This window comes from Ranitomeya imitator, chromosome 3 (assembly GCF_032444005.1).
Source record: "Ranitomeya imitator isolate aRanImi1 chromosome 3, aRanImi1.pri, whole genome shotgun sequence".
Taxonomy (NCBI): Eukaryota; Metazoa; Chordata; class Amphibia; order Anura; family Dendrobatidae; genus Ranitomeya; species Ranitomeya imitator.
In genome coordinates, this window is record NC_091284.1 from 437,577,208 (window position 1) to 437,598,342 (window position 21,135).

Below are 21,135 nucleotides of genomic sequence, written 5' to 3' on the forward strand. Positions count from 1 at the left end.
GTACTCGCCATCCCCATCAGTCCCACAGACAATAGATGGAGCGCTGTGATCATTCATGTGCACTACAACCACATTCAGAGGCAAATCGAGGACCCTCGCTCTAGCGATCAGTGGGAGTCCAAGCAAAAACACTCAGCAGTCAAACAATTGTCAACCATCCCGATAAAGGATAAATGTTAACTAAACAAGGAGTTTGCATGTTCTCCCTGTGTTTGTGTGGGTTTCCTCCAGGTTCTCCAGTTTCCTTCCACACTCCAAAGACATAGTGATAGGGAAATTAGATTGTGAGCCCCAATGGGGGTCAGTAATCACAATATCTAAAGCGTTGTGGAATGAATAGCGCTCTATAAGGGAGTAAAATAAATAAATCACTGGACCACCATCTAATGTGTATTTATGGTGGTGTCCTGACTCTCTCTTAAGGCCGTTGTTAGAGGAAATAATGGATTTCAGCAATTTCTTACTTATCCCTTTATTCTAAGCAGAACTTCCGTGGGTATGAGAGATTGCGAGAGGTTGGTGTTAACAGACGGGATGTTCTACCAATAGGTGTTGAAAATGTTTGGCCAGCTTTTGACCGCGTTTAGTTTGTGCAACTGCCTATCTATTAATATTTTTGGTATAAATTTGGTACATATGTATTGGATAATGTATCACTTATTACAAACTATAAGAATATTAAGAGTCAAACACTTCCATAACCATAGAACACTTCCATAACCATAGAAAAGAACAAGAATTGTATAATACATACTGTAACTGCAGAATGATGGAAATGCACATTATAATGCACTACACATAGCATACAGCATATAGGTAGTTTAGGCAACGTTCACACCATAGGAAGGGAAAAGCAGAACTCATGTAGGAAATGGATCAGTCACATGATGGGCACAAAGGTAACAGACAAACCCCGTTAACTGTAATGGGATCACTTTGGTTTCTTTTAGGGTGTCAACCATTTTAATGGGGGGGGGGGGGGGGGAGGAATATGCGGTGAAGATTGATGATATTTGAGAAACAAGTCTCCTATTGGATGTTTATAGGCAAGTGTGAGATTAGGCATACAGAGAACAATGACTCACATTTACAGTATCGGTCAAAGGTTTGGAATCAGTAGGGCCAAAGACTGAAGGCAAAGCACATATGGGAAATCCTTCAAGACTGTTGAAAAGCCAGTCCAGGCGATTACCTGGTGAAGTCATCCTTAAGTCATCTATACGGTCATGCAAATCAGTCAGGTGAATAAAATGATCCCTGGATAACTGCAGTCTGATGTTTTATTCCAGAGAAAAATTATAATTACTTACCGGTAATTTGATTTTCCAGAGTCATGAGGGCGGCACCTCTCTCCTGTTTGTTTCAGAGTATGCAAGGTAACCGCCAAATTAGTTCACCTGTATGTTATTTTATAAGGCCACTCTTATCCACCACCTTTTATGTTTAATAAGATTTTTTTTTGTGTGCATCACACAACCATCACCAAGATAGCACCGCATTAGTTCCCGCCCTGTCATGGCTCTGGAAAATCAAATTACCGGCAAGTAATTATCATTTTTTCCCTTCCCCATGACAGCACCGCACATGAGGGGAAGAAATAGAAGAGACTCCTAGGGTGGGACAACAGCAGATAACACCTTTCTACCAAAAGATAGATTTGAGAGCCCTAGATCTAGCCTGTAGTGGTGGAAGAAAGTGGAGGGTGAAGAACATACTGCTGCTCTGCAAATCTGTTCTACAGACGCATACGCCCTTTCAGCCCAGGATGTGGCAATGGCCCTTGTAGAGTGAGCTGTTACACCAAGTGGGGGAGTCTGACCTGAGGAAGAGTAAGATCGATAAATAGCCATACAAAGCCACCATGCTATAGTCGATTTTGAAGCTTTATTCCCGTTTGTCCCCTGGAAAAAGACAAAAAGGGCTGGCGACTGCCACCATGGTTTTGACATTTCTATATATTGGAGTAGGCAACGTCTAACATCAAGGCAGTGGAAGGCTTGTTCTCCCTGGGATTTTGGATTTGCACAAAATGAGGGCAAAATTATTTCCTGGTCCCTGTGGAATTTTGAATTGACCTTTGGGAGGAAGGCTGGGTCAGTTCTTATGATTACTCTGTCCTCCAGAAAGGTAGTATATAGGGGGGATTTACAGAGGTAGCTTGCCGCTCACAGATAAGCTGAGCTGACGTCAGGGCAACCAGTACTGTTTTTAATGTTAGGGCCTTCTCTGAAATAGAAGCTAGAGGCTCGAAAGGAGGAGAAGTTAAGGCATTCAAAACTAAATTTAGATCCCAGGGAGCCACCTTGGGTAATGATTTTGAGGGTCTGGCTGTAAATGAGGCACGGATAAACCAACAGACCCAAGGGTGGTCTGCAAGTTTTTGGTCAAACAATGAACCTAAAGCAGAGACTTGTACTTTTAAGGTGTTGGTAGATAGTCCTCTTTCCAGCCCTGAAAATTCCAGGAATTTTTCCCATATCTTATGGTACTTGTCTGATATTTGTTTTCTGCTGGCGAGCAGAGTGTCTACTAAAGGATTTGAGAAACCTCTTGCTAGTAACAGTCCCATCTCAAGTTCCAGGTGGTGAAATGGAGTCTGTGCACTTGAGGATGTAGCACTGGGCCCTGGTGTAGGAGATTTGGGATGTCTGGGAGGATCCATGGGTCCAAGATAGACATGCGTCTGAGCCATGGGAACCATGCCCTTTTTCGCCAAAAGGCTACAAGGATTATCCGCGCCTTGTCCTCTCGAATCTTCTTTAGGACTATCAGAATCAATGGAATTGGAGGAAATGCGTACCCCAGATGAAACCTCCACTGGTGCAGTAGTGCATCTACTCCTTCCGGGTGTTCTTTTGGATTCAGGGAGTAGAATCTGTTTAACTTCCGTTTTTTTCTTGTGGCAAACAGATCTACTTCTGGCGTGCCCCAGATTTTCCCAAATACCTCTTGATTCAGAGACCACTCTCCCTGGCGTAATACTTGACGACTTAAGAAGTCCACCACAAGATTGTCCGTTCCTCTCAAGTGCGTTCCTGATAGGGACAAAAGGTTGCTTTCTACCCATTTGAACAGTTCTTTGGCTTCCACCAACAGGGATGTTGATCTTGTTCTTCCTTGTCATTTTATGTAAGCTATGGTGGTACTGTTGTCGGACAGTATTGTGACGTGTTTCCCTTGGACTTCTTTCGCTGCATGAAGAAGTGCTTGCCTTACAGCTGTTAAGTCTTAGGTTGGAGGATGCCGTTCTCATTGAGGGTTCCCACGGACCCTGAAGAATTAGGTCTGACAGGTGAGCTCCCCAGCCTAATGGTCCTGCATCTGTAGTTAATACTACCAGGTTTTGAATTGACCAAGGTACAGCGTTTCTTAGGTTTTTGGTGCTCAGCCACAACTTCAATGATTCTTGTACCTGAGGTGATAGGAGAATCTTTCGATTTAAATTGTATAGATCCACTGACTGTTCGAACAGGATCTGATATTGTAAATCTATTGTTTGTGCCCACTGGACTGCTGATTGTCGCTGTTAGGACACCTAAGAGTGACATCGCCGATCTTATAGAGATAGGTTGACCCAACTGTACCTGGCATATTTTTTGTTGAATGGTGTAGATCTTTTTGTTTGGGAGGACACGTTTTTTGCTCGATTGAATCCAGTTGGATCCCCAGGAACTCCTGTATCTGGGTTAGATTTAGTCTTGACTTTTTGAAGTTTATTATCCAGCCCAAACTGGTCAGTATTTCTAGCACTTTTGTGACTGCCTTTGCGCATTTTTGTTTGTCGTCCACTACAACAAGAAAGTCGTCCAAATAGTGTACCAGCAGTATATCTTCCTTCCTTAAGTAGGACTCCATTTCGGAGATTATTTTGGTAAATATACGGGGAGCTATTGAAACCCCGAAGTGAAGGCACTGATATTGTTGGTGAGTGAGAACTTCAGCAATTTCCACTACCAACCTCAGGTACTGCTGGTGTTCTTCGAAGATTGGTACATGGTACTAAGCATCGGTTAGATCTATTACCACCATGTAGCACCCTGGATTGAGTAGCTTTACCGCTGACTTTAGAGTTTCCATTTTGAAACTCTCCACCCGAATATATCGGTTTAATGCTTTTAGGTTGAATATTGTCTTCATTGAGCCGTCTGGTTTGGTGTAAGAAAAAGGGTACTGTAGAACCCTTCTCCTATTTGGTGATGTGGTACCTTTATCAGTACTTCTTTCTGTAGGAAGATTCAAATTTCTCTTTCTAGTGTGGCTTGATTTTTCTTGGCCACTTGAATGAATATTATCCTCTGCAGCGGGGGGCTGATTAAACTCAGTTGCAGGCCCTCGGATAATAAATTGGTTATCCACTGTGAGGCAGGTAATGCTAACCACTGATGGAGAAAATGTCGGAGTCTTCCCCCCCACCGGGTTTCTGGCATCATTGAGGTTGGAGTGTGATCTAGGGGGAGACTTATTGAAGAGGAATCACCTATCTTTCATCCAGGGTTTTCCTCGCATGGACCTATCGTCTGAGCGTCCTCAGCCACCTCTATTCCCTGATCCTCGAAATGACGTGCGAGCATCACCCCAACGACATTTGGAGAAGGGGGGTGTTGGAAACAGTTTCTTTTTATCCAACGCTTTCTCCAATAGATCGCCTAACGCCTTTCCAAAAAGGTACTGACCTTCACAAGGGACTGAACAGAGTTTTACTTTTGACTGAAAATTTGCAGTCCAGTTCTTTAGCCATAGTGCCCTACACCCTGAATTTGATAGGGCGCACACACAGGCAGCACATCGAACGGAGTCCACTGATGCGTCCGCTAGGAATCCTGCCGCTTTTTGTAAGGAGGGTATTGCCTCTAATAGCCTTTCTCTCGGGCATTTGTTTTGAATTTGTTCAGTTAATTCTTCCAACCACTTGACCATAGCACGAGCTGTGCAAGTGGCGGCAACCCCAGGCTTGAATGACCACGCTGACGCCTCCCAAGCGGATTTTAAGAAAGCATCAGCTTTCTTGTCAAGGGGGTCTTTTAAGGCACCCATATCCTCAAATGGCAGGGCTATTCCTCTAGAAGTGCTGGCGATGGCCGCATCTAGTTTTGGCGCTTTTTTCCCCCCCATTTCTCAGACTTCCTCATCAAATGGGTATTTATGTTTAAGTGTCACCACCGCGCCCAGCTGCTTCTATCCCCACCGTGGACCTCGGCCTCCGGACCGGATTCATCAGAGGGGATCCCTCTGGAGGTATTCTGCTACAGGCAACCGCCTGCAGGAACAGGAAACCAAAATTGAGGAGAGAGGTGCCGGACCCTTTTATCTCTGCTACAGGTTTCCTGTTCCTGGGGGCGGATACCATCTCATGTACGGAAGGGAAAATCCACATTTTTCTTACATATAGATGACCTCTTCCATGTTCTGGGGAGGATGAAGCCTAAAAGATAACTCTGCCTCTAGAGATTATTTTAAATAAAAGGTGGAGATGCCAGTGTGAGACATGCAACTAACACAGAACAGGAGAAATTAGCTTTGTATTCTTGCTAACTTTTTTGCAGCTTTGTGATCTCTGCTGTATTGTAACACAATTGCAGTCCTGTCTGCCTCTGAGATGGAAGCTGAGAGGAACCTGCAGATGAATTTTTCCCACGGCGCTCACGCTGACGTGACAGTTGAACCGAATTTATTAGCTGTGAACTCCCAGGACCTTTCTGACAGCATCGCTAGTGTAGGAACTTTCTCACGTCTGCAGTGAGGTCAGTCAGGTGAAAGGAGTTCACCACAAGGCACTGAGCCGAGTAAGCATGATGCAACAATGCAGCCTGCCATATAGATGTTGCAGAGCTAGACGCTTCACGCGACAAATGGATAATTATATTCTCTCTGCGGACAGGTGAGGAATATGAAACCTAAAACACATGGGCTACTTGCAAAGTGAACAAGTCTGTAGAAACCTGTTCACACCACCAAAGAACTTGAAGACACAAATGCGCACAGAGAGGTAAAAAAATACTCTGTTGTAAAAAAGTCAAAGTAAGCAAGTGCTAGTCAAAAAATGAAAAAATACAGGGTATTTAGTTAATACGTTTTTTTGCAAAAAAAAGTATGTTAAGCTGCTCCACCAATCGCCAAGGTATAATTTTTTGCAAAAAACGTATTAACTAAATACCCTGTATTTTTTCATTTTTTGACTAGCACTTGCTTATTTACTGTGACTTTTTTTTTTTTTTTACAACAGAGTATTTTTTGACCTCTCTGTGCGCATTTGTGTCTTCAAGTTCTTTCTTTGGTGGTGTGAACAGGTTTCTACAGACTTGTTCACTGTGCAAGTAGCCCATGTGTTTTAGGTTTTATAATTGTTCTCTTGTTTCTACAAGACTGGGGAGTTCACCACTCCTCTGTGGGTCATTTGCATTGTAGCTGTTCCATCTTGCAAGTTCTGCAAGTTCTGGGACTATGTACAAAGACAGGACTGCTCTATTAAGGGTATACCTTGGCGATTGGTGGAGCAGCTTAACATACCGTATACACTCGAGTATAAGCCGACCCCCCTACTTTTGCCACAAAAAACTGGGAAAACTTATTGACTCGAGTATAAGCCTAGGGTAGGAAATGCAGCAGCTACCGGTGAATTTCAAAAATAAAAATAGATGCTCCATACCGTTCATTATTGCCCCATAAGATGCTCCATATAAAGCTGTGCCACATATAATGCTACATACCGTTCATTATTGCCCCATAGATGCTCTGTATAAAGCTGTGCCACATATAATGCTCCATATTGTTCATTATTGCCCCATAGATGCTCCATATAAAGCTGTGCCATATATAATGCTCCATACTGTTCATTATTGCCCCATAGATGTGCCATATAAAGCTGTGCCATATAGGGCTCTGCACCGCTAATTATTGCCCCATAGATGTGCCATATAAAGCTGTGCCATATAGTGCTCTGCACCGTTCATTATTGCCCCATAGATGTGCCATAGAAAGCTGTGCCATATAGTGCTCTGCACCGTTCATTATTGCCCCATTGATGTGCCATAGAAAGCTCTGCCATATAGTGTTCTTCCCCTGTTCATTATTGCCCCATAGATGTGCCATAGAAAGCTCTGCCATATAGTGCTCTGCACCGTTCATTATGGTCCCATAGATGTGCCATAGAAAGCTCTGCCATATAGTGCTCTGCACCGTTCATTATTGCCCCATAGATGTGGCATATAAAACTGTGCCATATAGTGCTCTGCACCGTTCATTATTGCCCCATAGATGTGCCATAGAAAGCTGTGCTGCAATAAAAAAAAAAAATGCCAGAGGGCGGCGCGCACACTATATGCGTCATCACGTGTGGAACGTGGACAGGTGAATATGTAATACTTACCTGCTCCCGGCGTCCCGCTCCTTCTCCCGGACAGCTGGTCTTTGGTGCTGCAGCCTCTTCCTCTATCAGCAGTCACCGTTACCGCTCATTAAAGAAATGAATATGCGGCTCCACCCCTATGGGAGTGGAGTCCATATTCATTTCTCTAATGAGCAGTCCCACGTGACCGCTGAACAGGGGAAGAGCTGCGGCACCCGGAGATCGTGGGACTGCAGGGACAGCGCCAGGACCCCGGTAGCAGGTAAGCATGCCTCAGCCCCCTCTCACCCGCCGACCCCACCGCCGACCGTGACTCGAGTATAAGCCGAGAGGGGCACTTTCAGCCCAAAAATTTGGGCTGAAAATCTCTGCTTATACTCGAGTATATACGGTACTTTTTTTGCAAAAAAACTTATTAACTAAATACCCTGTATTTTTTCATTTTTTGACTAGCACTTGCTTATTTACTGTGACTTTTTTACAACAGAGTATTTTTTTACCTCTCTGTGCGCATTTGTGTCTTCAAGTTCTTTGGTGGTGTGAACAGGTTTCTACAGACTTGTTCACTGTGCAAGTAGCCCATGTGTTTTAGGTTTTATAATTGTTCTCTTGTTTCTACAAGACTGGGGAGTTCACCACTCCTCTGTGGGTCATTTGCATTGTAGCTGTTCCATCTTGCAAGTTCTGCATGGATATTTTCTCTCTGAACCCTGTTTACACAGGTACTATACCGATGATCAGGTTTTTAAATACATCAGATAGGGACTATGTACATTAGACAGGACTGCTCTATTAAGGGTATACCTTGGCGATTGGTGGAGCAGCTTAACATACTTTTTTTTCCAAAAAAACGTATTAACTAAATACCCTGTATTTTTTCATTTTTTGACTAGCACTTGCTTATTTACTGTGACTTTTTTTACAACAGAGTATTTTTTTACCTCTCTGTGCGCATTTGTGTCTTCAGGTGAAGAATATGGTTGTTTATTTTAATGATATTTTATTTGTTACAGGACACATTGGCTTCAGTGGACTAGGCATTGACGTTAGTATAGCTGGTTTGGTTTAATTTAGATTTCTAAAGAAGTCTGTGTCATTATTTCAATTGAAAGACTATATTCTGGGTGTTTTTTTTTTAATACAATATCACTATGAGGTTAGTAATGTGGGTGTCTTATAGACACATCTCCATTACTAACCTCTGAACTTTATGTCACCTGACAATACACAGGTGACATCGACCCCTTCAACTATCACCCCACTTGCCACCTCACCAGGGCAAGTGAGAAAAGTGAGGCTAAAGGTACTGTCACACTAGACGATATCGCTAGCGATCCGTGACGTTGCAGCGTCCTCGCTAGCGATATCGTCCAGTGTGACAGGCAGCAGCGATCAGGCCCCTGCTGGGAGATTGCTGGTCGGGGAAGAAAGTCCAGAACTTTATTTCGTCGCTGGACTCCCCGTAGACATCGCTGAATCGGCGTGTGACACCGATTCAGCGATGTCTTTGCTGGTAACCAGGGTAAACATCGGGTAACTAAGCGCAGGGCCGCGCTTAGTAACCCGATGTTTACCCTGGTTACCATCCTAAAAGTAAAAAAACAAACGCTACATACTTACCTACAGCTGTCTGTCCTCCAGCGCTGTGCTCTGCTCTCCTCCTGCTCTGGCTGTGAGCGTCGGTCAGCCGGAAAGCACAGCGGTGACGTCACCACTCTGCTTTCTGGCTGCCCGGAGCTCACAGCCAGACCAGAGAAGCAGAGCGCCGAGGACAGACAGCGGTAGGTAAGTATGTAGCGTTTGTTTTTTTACTTTTTAGGATGGTAACCAGGGTAAACATCGGGTTACTAAGCGCGGCCCTGCGCTTAGTTACCCGATGTTTACCCTGGTCACCGGGGACCTCGGGATCGTTGGTCGCTGGAGAGCTGTCTGTGTGACAGCTCTCCAGCGACCAAACAGCGACGCTGCAGCGATCCGGATCGTTGTCGGTATCGCTGCAGCGTCGCTATGTGTGACGGTACCTTAAGTGCCAGAATTGGCGCATCTTATGGACGCACCATTTCTGAGGTGGCTGAGAGCTGATGCATTAGTCGAGGGGGGGGAGAGAGGGGGGGTGAGGGCAATATCCATGACCTCTTCCTTGTCTATTAAATACCAGCTCGCAGATGTCTGCCTAGCCTTAGCTGGTTATTAATAATAGGGTAACCCCATGTCATTTTTTTGGGGGGTCCCCCATTTATTAACCAGGAAATGCTAAGTATACAGCTGTGAGCTGATATTAGTAGCCTGGGAAGCTCCATGGCTTTTACCTTTTTCCCAGGCTATAAACATCTGCCCCAGCTGTCAGCTTTCCCTCTGCCGGTTAATAAAATATTGGGGAATCCCACGTTTTTTTTTGCCTGAAAGGAATTTACTGAAAAAAACAAAACAAAAAAATGTACATTAATCTACATGCACAAAGCAATAATTCTATATCTCACATATTTATATCTATCGATCTATCTTTCTGTATATCTTTCTAATCTGTCTCTGTATAAAAACATTGAATATGGATATTACTACACTCCACCCTCTCCACCATGACCAAAGAGCTGTCTAAGGACACCAGGGACAAAATTGTAGACGTGCAGAAGGCTGGGATGGGCTAAAGGACAATAGGCAAGCAGCTTGGTGAGAAGCCATCAACTGTTGACTCAATTATTAGAAAATGGAAGAAAAGAAACACAAGATGACTATCAATCTTCCTCGGTATGGGGCTCCAAGCAGAATCTCGCCTCATGGAGTAAGGATGATTCTGAGAAAGGTCAGGAATCAGACCACAACTACATGGGAGGACCTGGTCAATGACCTGAAGAGAGCTGGGATCAGAGTCTCAAACATTACCATTAGTAACACACTACAGTGTCATGAATTAAAATCCTGCATGACACGTAAAGTCCCCCTGCTCACGCCAGCACATGTCCAGACCCGTTAGAACTTCGTCAATGACCATCTGGAAGATCTAAAGGAGGCATAGAAGAAGGTCATGTGGTCAGATGAGACCAAAATAGAACTTTTTTAAATCAACTCCACTCGCTTTGTTTGGAGAAAGAAGAAAAAGGATGAGTACAACCCCAAAACACGGTCCCAAATATGAAGCATGGTGGGGGAAACATCATACTTTGGAGATGCTTTTCTGCAAAGGGGACAGGACAACTGCATCGTACAGAAGGAAGGATGCATGGGGTCATGTATCTTGGGATTTTGGCCAACTTCCTTCCCTCAGTAAGAGCATTGAAGATGTGTCACGGCTGGGTCTTCCAGCATGACAATGACCTGAACCACACAGCCAGGGTAATTAATTAGTGGCTCCTTAAGAATCATTTCAAAGTCCTAGAGTGGCCTAGCCATTCTCCAGACCTGAAACCAATAGAAAATCTTTGGAGGGAGCTGAAACTCAATGTTGCCCAGCGACAGCGCCGAAACATCTGGAGGAGATCTGTATGGAGGAGTGGTCCAAAATCCCTGCTGCAGTGTGTGCAAACAAAGGTTTCTATACGAAATATTAACCCCTTCCCGACCCATGACGCCACGTAGGCGTCATGAAAGTCGGTGCCAATCCGACCCATGACGCCTATGTGGCGTCATGGAAAGATCGCGTCCCTGCAGGCCGGGTGAAAGGGTTAACTCCCATTTCACCCGATCTGCAGGGACAGGGGGAGTGGTAGTTTAGCCCAGGGGGGGTGGCTTCACCCCCTCGTGGCTACGATCGCTCTGATTGGCTGTTGAAAGTGAAACTGCCAATCAGAGCGATTTGTAATATTTCACCTATTCTAACGGGTGAAATATTACAATCCAGCCATGGCCGATGCTGCAATATCATCGGCCATGGCTGGAAATACTAATGTGCCCCCACCCCACCGATCGCCCCCCGATCTGGCCGGTACACTGCTCCGGCTTCCCTCAGTACAGGGCTCCGCTCCCCCCCGTGCTCTTGTCCGCTCCCCCCGTGCTCCAATCACCCCCCCGTGCTCCAATCACCCCCCCTGCACTCCGATCCACCCCCCGGTGCTCCGTTCCACCCCCCCGGTGCTCCATTCCAGCCCCCCCGTGCTCCGTTCCACGCCCCCGTGCTCCGTTCCACCCCTCCCACGCTCCGATTCCCCCCCCCGTGCTCCGATCCCCCCCGTGGTCCCCCCCCACCCCATCATACTTACCGATCCAGCCGGGGTCCCGTCCGTCTTCTCCCTGGGCGCCGCCATCTTCCAAAATGGCGGGCGCATGCGCAGTTCGCCCGCCGAATCTGCCGGCCGGCAGATTCGTTCCAAAGTGCATTTTGATCACTGAGATATAATCTATCTCAGTGATCAAAATAAAAAAAATAATAAATGACCCCCCCCCCCCCCTTTGTCACCCCCATAGGTAGGGACAATAAAAAAATAAAGAAAATTTTTTTTCCACTAATGTTAGAATAGGGTTAGGGGTAGGGTTAGGGGTAGGGTTAGGGTTAGGGCTAGGGTTAGGGCTAGGGTTAGGGCTAGGGTTAGGGCATGTGCACACGTATTCTGGTCCTCTGCGGATTTTTCCGCTGCGGACTTGATAAATCCGCAGTGCTAAACCGCTACGGATTTATGGCGGATTTACCGCGTTTTTTCTGCGCATTTCACTGCGGTTTTACAACTGCGATTTTCTATTGGAGCAGTTGTAAAATCGCTGTGGAATCCGCACAAAGAAGTGACATGCTGCGGAATGTAAACCGCTGCGTTTCCGTGCAGTTTTTCCGCAGCATGTTTACAGCGATTTTTGTTTCCCGTAGGTTTACATTGAACTGTAAACTCATGGGAAACTGCTGCGGATCCGCAGCGTGTGCACATACCTTTAGAATTAGGCTATGTGCACACGGTGCGGATTTGGCTGCGGATCCGCAGTGGATTGGCCGCTGCGGATTCGCAGCAGTGTTCCATCAGGTTTACAGTACCATGTAAACATATGAAAAACCAAATCCGCTGTGCCCATGGTGCGGAAAATACCGCGCGGAAACGCTGCGTTGTATTTTCCGCAGCATGTCAATTCTTTGTGCGGATTCCGCAGCGTTTTACACCTGTTCCTCAATAGGAATCCGCAGGTGAAATCCGCACAAAAAACACTGGAAATCCGCGGAAAATCCGCAGGTAAAACGCAGTGCCTTTTACCCGCGGATTTTTCAAAAATGGTGCGGAAATATCTCACACGAATCCGCAACGTGGGCACATAGCCTTAGGGTTAGGGTTGGAATTAGGGTTGTGGTTAGGGTTGGAATTAGGGTTGTGGCTACAGTTGGGATTAGGGTTAGGGGTGTGGGGGGGTTAGTGTTGGAGTTAGAATTGAGGGGTTACCACTGTTTAGGCACATCAGGGGTCTCCAAACGCAACATGGCGCCACCATTGATTCCAGCCAATCTCGTATTCAAAAAGTCAAATGGTGCTCCCTCACTTCCGAGCCCTGACGTGTGCCCAAACAGTGGTTTACCCCCACATATGGGGTACCAGCATACTCAGGACAAACTGCGCAACAATTACTGGGGTCCAATTTCTCCTGTTACCCTTGTGAATCTAAAAAAATGCTTGCTAAAACATAATTTTTGAGGAAAGAAAAATGATTTTTTATTTTCACGGCTCTGCGTTGTAAACGTCTGTGAAGCACTTGGGGGTTCAAAGTGCTCACCACATATCTAGATAAGTTCCTTGGGGGGTCTAGTTTCTAAAATGGGGTCACTTGTGGGGGTTTCTACTGTTTAGGCACATCAGGGGCTCTGCAAACGCAACGTGACACCCGCAGACCATTCCATCAAAGTCTGCATTTCAAAAGTCACTACTTCCCTTCTGAGCCCGACGTGTGCCCAAACAGTGGTTTACCCCCACTCATGGGGTATCAGCGTACTCAGGAGAAACTGGACAACAACTTTTGGGATCCAATTTCTCCTGTAACCCTTGGGAAAATAAAAAATTCTGGGCTAAATAATTATTTTTGAGGAAAGAAAACGTATTTATTATTTTCACGGCTCTGCATTATAAACTTCTATGAAGCGCTTGGGGGTTCAAAGTGCTCACCACACATCTAGATAAGTTCCTTTCGGGGTCTAGTTTCCAAAATGGGGTCACTTGTGGGGGGTTTCTACTGTTAAGCCACATCAGGGGCTCTGCAAACGCAACGTGACGCCCACAGAGCATTCCATCAAAGTCTGCATTTCAAAACGTCACTACTTCACTTCCGAGCCCCGGCATGTGCCCAAACAGTGATTTACCCCCACATATGGGATATCAGCGTACTCAGGAGAAACTGGACAACAACTTTTGTGGTCAAATTTCTCCTGTTACCCTTGGGAAAATAAAAAATTGCAGGCTAAAAGATCATTTTTGAGAAAATATTTTTTTTTTTTTTCATGGCTCTGCGTTATAAACTTCTGTGAAGCACTTGGGGGTTCAAAGTCCTCACCACACATCTAGATTAGTTCCTTTGGGGGTCTAGTTTCCAAAATGGTGTCATTTCTGGGGGATCTCCAATGTTTAGGCACACAGGGGCTTTCCAAACGTGACATGGTGTCTGCTAATGATTGGAGCTAATTTTCCATTTAAAAAGCCAAATGGCGTGCCATCCCTTCCGAGCCCTGCCGTGCGCCCAAACAGTGGTTTACCCCCACATATGGGGTATCAGCGTACTCAGGACAAACTGTACAACAATATTTGGGGTCCAATTTCTCCTATTATCCTTGGCAAAATAGGAAATTCCAGGCTAAAAAATCATTTTTGAGGAAAGAAAAATTATTTTTTATTTTCATGGCTCTGCGTTATAAACTTCTGTGAAGCACCTGGGGGTTTAAAGTGCTCAATATGTATCTAGATAAGTTCCTTGGGGGGTCTAGTTTCCAAAATGGGGTCACTTGTGGGGTTGCTCCAATGTTTAGGCACACAGGGGCTCTCCAAACGCGACATGGTGTCCGCTAACAATTGGAGCTAATTTTCCATTCAAAAAGTCAAATGGCGCGCCTTCCCTTCCGAGCCCTGCCGAGTGCCCAAACAGTGGTTTACCCCCACATATGAGGTATCGACGTACTCGGGAGAAATTGCCCAACAAATTTTATGATCCATTTTATCCTACTGCCCATGTGAAAATGAAAAAATTGAGGCGAAAAGAATTTTTTTGTGAAAAAAAAGTACTTTTTCATTTTTACAGATCAATTTGTGAAGCACCTGAGGGTTTAAAGTGCTCACTAGGCATCTAAATAAGTTCCTTGGGGGGTCTAGTTTCCAAAATGGGGTCACTTGTGGGGGAGCGCCAATGTTTAGGCACGCAGGAGCTATCCAAACGCGACATGGTGTCCGCTAACGATGGAAATAATTTTTCATTCAAAAAGTCAAATGGCGCTCCTTCCCTTCCGAGCCTTACCATGTGCCCAAACAGTGGTTTACCCCCACATGTGAGGTATTGGTGTACTCCGGAGAAATTGCCCAACACATTTTAGGATCCATTTTATCCTGTTGCCCATGTGAAAATGAAAAAATTGAGGCAAAAAGAATTTTTTTGTGAAAAAAAAGTACTTTTTCATTTTTACGGATCAATTTGTGAAGCACCTAGGGGTTCAAAGTGCTCACTATGCATCTAGATAAGTTCCTTGGGGCGTCTAGTTTCCAAAATGGGGTCACTTGTGGGGGAGCTCCAATTTTTAGGCACACGGGGGCTCTCCAAACGTGACATGGTGTCCGCTAAAGAGTGGAGCCAATTTTTGATTCAAAAAGTCAAATGGCGCTCCTTCCCTTCCAAGCCCTGCCGTTCGCCCAAACAGTGGTTTACCCCCACATATGAGGTATCAGCGTACTCAGGACAAATTGGACAACAACTTTCGTGGTTCAGTTTCTCCTTTTACCATTGGGAAAATAAAAAAATTGTTGCTAAAAGATAATTTTTGTGACTAAAAAGTTAAATGTTCATTTTTTCCTTCCATGTTGCTTCTGCTGCTGTGAAGCACCTGAAGGGTTAATAAACTTCTTGAATGTGGTTTTGTGCACCTTGAGGGGTGCAGTTTTTAGAATGGTGTCACTTTTGGGTATTTTCAGCCATATAGACCCCTCAAACTGACTTCAAATGTGAGGTGGTCTCTAAAAAAAATGGTTTTGTAAATTTCGTTGTAAAAATGAGAAATCGCTGGTCAAATTTTAACCCTTATAACTTCCTAACAAAAAAAAATTTTGTTTCCAAAATTGTGCTGATGTAAAGTAAACATGTGGGAAATGTTATTTATTAACTATTTTGTGTCACATATCTCTCTGGTTTAACAGAATAAAAATTCAAAATGTGAAAATTGCGAAATTTTCAAAATTTTCGCCAAATTTCCATTTTTATCACAAATAAACGCAGAATTTATTGACCTAAATTTACCACTAACATGAAGCCCAATATGTCACGAAAAAACAATCTCAGAACCGCTAGGATCCGTTGAAGCGTTCCTGAGTTATTACCTCATAAAGGGACACTGGTCAGAATTGCAAAAAACGGCAAGGTCTTTAAGGTCAAAATAGGCTGGGTCATGAAGGGGTTAAGTTCTGTTTTACTATAGTATCAAATACTTATTTCATGCAATAAAATGCAAATTAATTATGTAATAATCATACAGTCTGATTTTCTGTTTTTGTTTTTTTTAAGATTCTGTCTTTCACAGTGGAAGTGTACCTACAATAAAAATTACAGACCTCTCCATTCTTTGTAGGTGGGAAAACTTGCAAAATCAAAAGGGTATCAAATACTTATTTTCCCTACTGTACATATATAAATTACAATGATCTAACAGTGAGGCTGGTACAGCGGGGGAAAGGTGTTGTGAATTCTGTGGCAGAGTTCACTCCTGTGGTCACAAGTGGTACTTCGGCTGATTCTCTCTGGGATCTTCCGTTTGTGGAGGAAAGTGGTACTGCAGCTTCTGAGTTTCCTCCCTCGGGTGATCTGGTGAGTTCGTTAGCTTCTTCTCTACTTAACTCCACCTGATGCTTTGATCTATGCTTCCTGTCAATGTTTCAGTGTGGGACTTGTTTTTTCCCTGGATCATTCCTGTGGCCTGCTGCTCTGCAAAGCTAAGTTTTGCTTATGTTATTTTGTTGCTATTTTTCTGTCCAGCTTGCTTTATTGGTTTTTCTCGCCTGCTGGAAGCTCTGAGACGCAGAGGGACCACCTCCGTACCGTTAGTCGGTGCGGAGGGTCTTTTTGTCCCCTCTGCGTGGTTTTTTATAGGTTTTTGTGCTGACCGCAAAGTTCTTCCCTATCCTCGTTCTGTTCAGCTAGTCGGGCCTCACTTTGCTAAATCTGTTTCATCTCTATGTTTGTGTTTTCATCTTACTCACAGTCATTATATGTGGGGGGCTGCCTTTTCCTTTGGGGAATTTCTCTGAGGCAAGGTAGGCTTATTTTTCTATCTTCAGGATTAGCTAGTTTCTCAGGCTGTGACGAGGCGCCTAGGTTCTGGTCAGGAGCGCTCCACGGCTACCTTTAGTGTGGTTTGATAGGCTTAGGGATTGCGGTCTGCAGAGTTCCCACGTCTCAGAGCTCGTTCTATTATTTTGGGTTATTGTCAGTTCACTGTATGTGCTCTGACCTCCATGTCCATTGTGATTCTGAATTGCCTTTCATAACAGAAAGGATCCTGCCCTCATGGGCTTACAACCTACAGGGTAACGGGGAACGAGATAATAGGTGGGAAGGTGGTAGTGAAGTGAAAGTGGGGTTATGGTAGGTTGTTGGCATTCACAAAGTTGTGTTTTCAGGTTATGTCTGAAGGTCCCAAATATGGGGATAATTGTACGTGCTGAAGCACCGAATTCCAGAGGAAGTGGATGCTTGCAAAAAAATCTTGAAAACGGTTGGGTGAGCAACGTACAAGAGCGGAGTAAAGAAGGAGGCCTCGTGGGAACTAGATAGATCTGGTGGTGGGGTTAAGTGAAATGGTGAAAAGATTATAATTTCAGTTTTGGATATGGCTGATAGACACTTTGGGATTCTGGACAACTGAAAAGTGACATTTGAGTTCAAAAGGCAAGTTTGAGTGTCATCAGCATATAAGGCTGGGGTCACACTGCGTTATGGCAGTTCGTTAGATGGACTGTGTTACACCTCGGCATAATGCAGTCCGTTAACGCTGCTATCAACCCCTATTATCGGGCGCATTGCCAACAGATGCCATAATCGGCATGCGCTAGCGATGTGCCGTCATTCAGTGACGGAGCCTCCAGCATCTGAGGCTCCGTCACAGCTAGCACAGATGAATCATCTGCGCTAGCGGTATAGCATAACATGATGGCTTGTATGCTATAGCGTTAACGCAGCGCGTCAACACTATGCATTGAACGGGCTGCTTTAACGCAGTATGAACCTGGCCTTAGTGATACTGAAACGTTATGTGCTGTCTCAGGCCAAAAGCTATAAAAGGAGAAGAGTAGAGGTCCCAGGACAGAGCCTTGAGGGACACGACAGAAGGCGGGGTGAGACAAGGTAGTATAGGAATGGGAAATGCTAAATGTGCAGATAGTGAAGTATGAAGAGATCCAGGAGAGGGCAAGATCTTTGATGACAAAGTTTCCGCTCCCATCAACTCAACTGAAACAGCCCTGACTAAAATCACCAATGACCTACTTACAGCCAAAGCTAAAGGACAATACACTGTACTCCTCCACCTAGACCTATCCTCTGCTTTTGACACAGTTGATCACTGCCTCCTACTACTAGTTCCTCTCCTCCTTTGGCATCAAAGACCTCACCCTATCCTGCATCTCCTCATACCTTTCCAACCGCACATTCAGCGTCTCCCACTCCCACACTACCTCCTCATCCCACCATATCTCTGTTGGAGTGCCCCAAGGCTCTGTTCTAGGACCCCTACTCTTCTCAATCTATATACTTGGCCTGGGACAACTCAAAGTCTCATGGATTCCAGTACCACCTTTATGCTGATGACACTCAGATCTACCTTTCTGGCCCAGACGTCACCTCCCTGCTGTGCAGAATTCCGGAGTGTCTATCAGCCATATCCTCCTTCTTCTCTTCTCGCTTCCTCAAACTCAATGTGGACAAATATGAACTCATCATCTTTCCTCCATCTCATAGATCTTCCTTAGATGACCTATCTATCGCAGTAAAGGACATCACGCTTTCCCCCGTACCGTAAGTCCGCTGCCTTGAAGTAACCCTTGACTCTGCCCTGTCCTTCAAACCGCACATCCAAGCTCTTTCCTCCTCCTGTCGCATCCAGCTCAAAAATATCTCCAGAATCAACCGTCAATCTACTAAAATGCTTGTGCATGCCCTCATCTCCCGCCTTGACTACTGCAACATCCTTTTTGGGGCCTCCCTGCTAACACCCTTGCACCTCTCAAATCCATCCTTAACTCTGCTGCCCGACTAATTCATCTCTCTCCTCGCTACTCCTCCGCAAATCTCTTCACTGGCTCCCATTCCCTCAGCGTATCCAGTTCAAATTACTAATACTGACCTACAAAGCCATCCACAACCTGTCTCCTCCATATATCTCTGAACTAATCTCCTGTTATTTTCCCTCACGTAATCTCCGGGCCTCCCAAGACCTACGGTACTTCTCTCCTCCACACTTATTCACTCCTCACCCAACCTCCTTCAAGACTTCTCCCGAATATCCCCCATCCTCTGGAATTCTGTGCCCCCACACGTCCGACTATCAACCACATTCGGATCCTTCAGACAGAACCTGAAAACAGACCTCTTCAGGAAAGTCTACAGCCTGCACTGACCCCGCTGCCTCCTCACCACTACCGGAGATACTGCCTCACCAACACCAGAGCTCCTGCAACCCTCAACCTACTGTCTCCTTCCCCACCATCCTGAAGAATGTAAGCCAGCAAGGGCAGGGTCCTCTCCCCTCTGCATCAGTCCGTCATTGTTTGTTTGCTTACTGTAAGTGTTATCTGTAATTTGTATGTAACCCCTTCTCATGTACAGCACCATGGAATCAATGGTGTTATATAAATAAATAATAATGACAAGGGAAGAGAGAGATTCTGTAGTGAGAGGAAGGGGTCAACTGTGTTAAAGGCAGAACAGGTTAAGGTGGAGGATAATAAAATACTGTCAGTTTTGGCTGTTAGTAATTTTGGTTAGAACAGTTTCAGTGGAAGAGTGGAGAAGGAGGTTGGATTTAAAGAAGTTGTCCACTACTTAACATTTTTTTTTCATAAATATTGCTATTATGTGCCACTGAAAATATCCACTGTGTTTAATTTAGCAGTATTACCTTTTATCATGCTGTAGCAGCACATCTTCAGTGCTGGATCCAGCTCTCATGGGGTTAATCGACAACTTCCTTTCTCCTGAGTTATTGTGCTCTAATACTACAAGTTCCATGATGCTTTGCACAGGCCTCTAAGCCCAAACCTACCACACCCACTCCAAAACACACCCCAACCCCTCCCTCCTCTCTCTTCAAAAAGATTTGTGATGTCATTTTTGTCCAACCTCCTCTTTTACATTTGTCCAACCCACACTCCATGATAGATAGATCTATGTTTATTTCCATAGATATGTCCATATCCATGTTTCTAAACCCCTTCACTCCTGGAGCTTTTTTCATTTTCGTTTATCGCTCCCCTTCTTTCCAGAGCCATAATTTTTCCGTCAATATGGCCATGTAAGGGCTTATCTTTTTCGGAACAAGTTCTACTTTTGAACAACATCATTGGTTTTACCAAGTCGTGTAACAGAAAATGTGAAAAAAATTCAAAGTGCGATGAAATTGCAAAAAAAGTGCAATCCTACACTTGTTTTTTTGCTAGGTTTACTGAATGCTAAGGCTGTGTGCACACGTTGCGGATTTGATTGCAGATCTTTTTTTGCCGCACGGAATTGCATCAAATCCGCAGTGTTGTGCACAACCAATGTAAGTATGGGAGCCGCAGACTTGTTGTGCACATGCTGCGGAAAAGGCCGCACCGAAACGCAGCTTTTTTTTTCCACAGCATTTCACTTCTTTTGTGCGGAACTGCAGCTGCACCCATAGACTTGCATTGAGTCGGGCACATCCGCAGCAAAACTGCAGATGTAAAAAAGATCTGCAGTTTTGCTGCGGATGTGGCTCCGAGAAACGCTGCAGTTCGGGAGGAAGTGTGTGGGCGGTGACTGTGTGCGGGTGTGTGCGTGTACGGGACTGTTCGGGAGTGTGCAGGACTGTCAGTGTGTGTGCGGGGTTCTTTGAGGGTGTGTGTGTGCGCGCGCGCGCACACACACACACACACACACACACACACACGCGCATCATCCGATGGGACTACAAGTACACAGCATCCAATCTGCAGCTAATCCGGATGTAATCCGGACAGTGGACGCGCACCCTACACTATCCATACATCTATCAATAGATATATCTATTTATCTATCTATCTGTGTGTAATGGAGTGTGGGTTGGACAAATGTAAAAGAGGATGTTGGACAATAATGACATCACAAATGTTTTTTTTTTTTGTTCAATAATACATCTTTATTTAGCTTTCAAAAATGCATACAAAAAAGCATAAAAACCGCACCAAAACTGCATCAAATAAGCATCAAAACTGCACCAAGAAATGAATCAAAACCGCCCCAAAAACTACATCAAAACCGCACAAAAACCGCATCAAACACGCCAAAAAACTGCATCAAAAATGCACCAAAAACTGAATCAAAACCGCGCAAAAACTGCACAAAAAACGCACCAAAAAATTATTCTAAACTGCGCAAAAACACATCAAAACTGCACCAAAAACTGAATCAAAACCGCACAAAAA

The 21,135-nt window shown here is 44.8% G+C and overlaps 1 protein-coding gene across 1 annotated transcript in view; it reads right to left on the bottom strand.

Annotated features, from left to right (window-relative positions):
• Positions 1-21,135, bottom strand: part of PRR11 (proline rich 11) — a 51,062-nt gene that overhangs the window by 17,955 nt on the left and 11,972 nt on the right. The gene's annotated exons all lie outside the window — the stretch shown is intronic.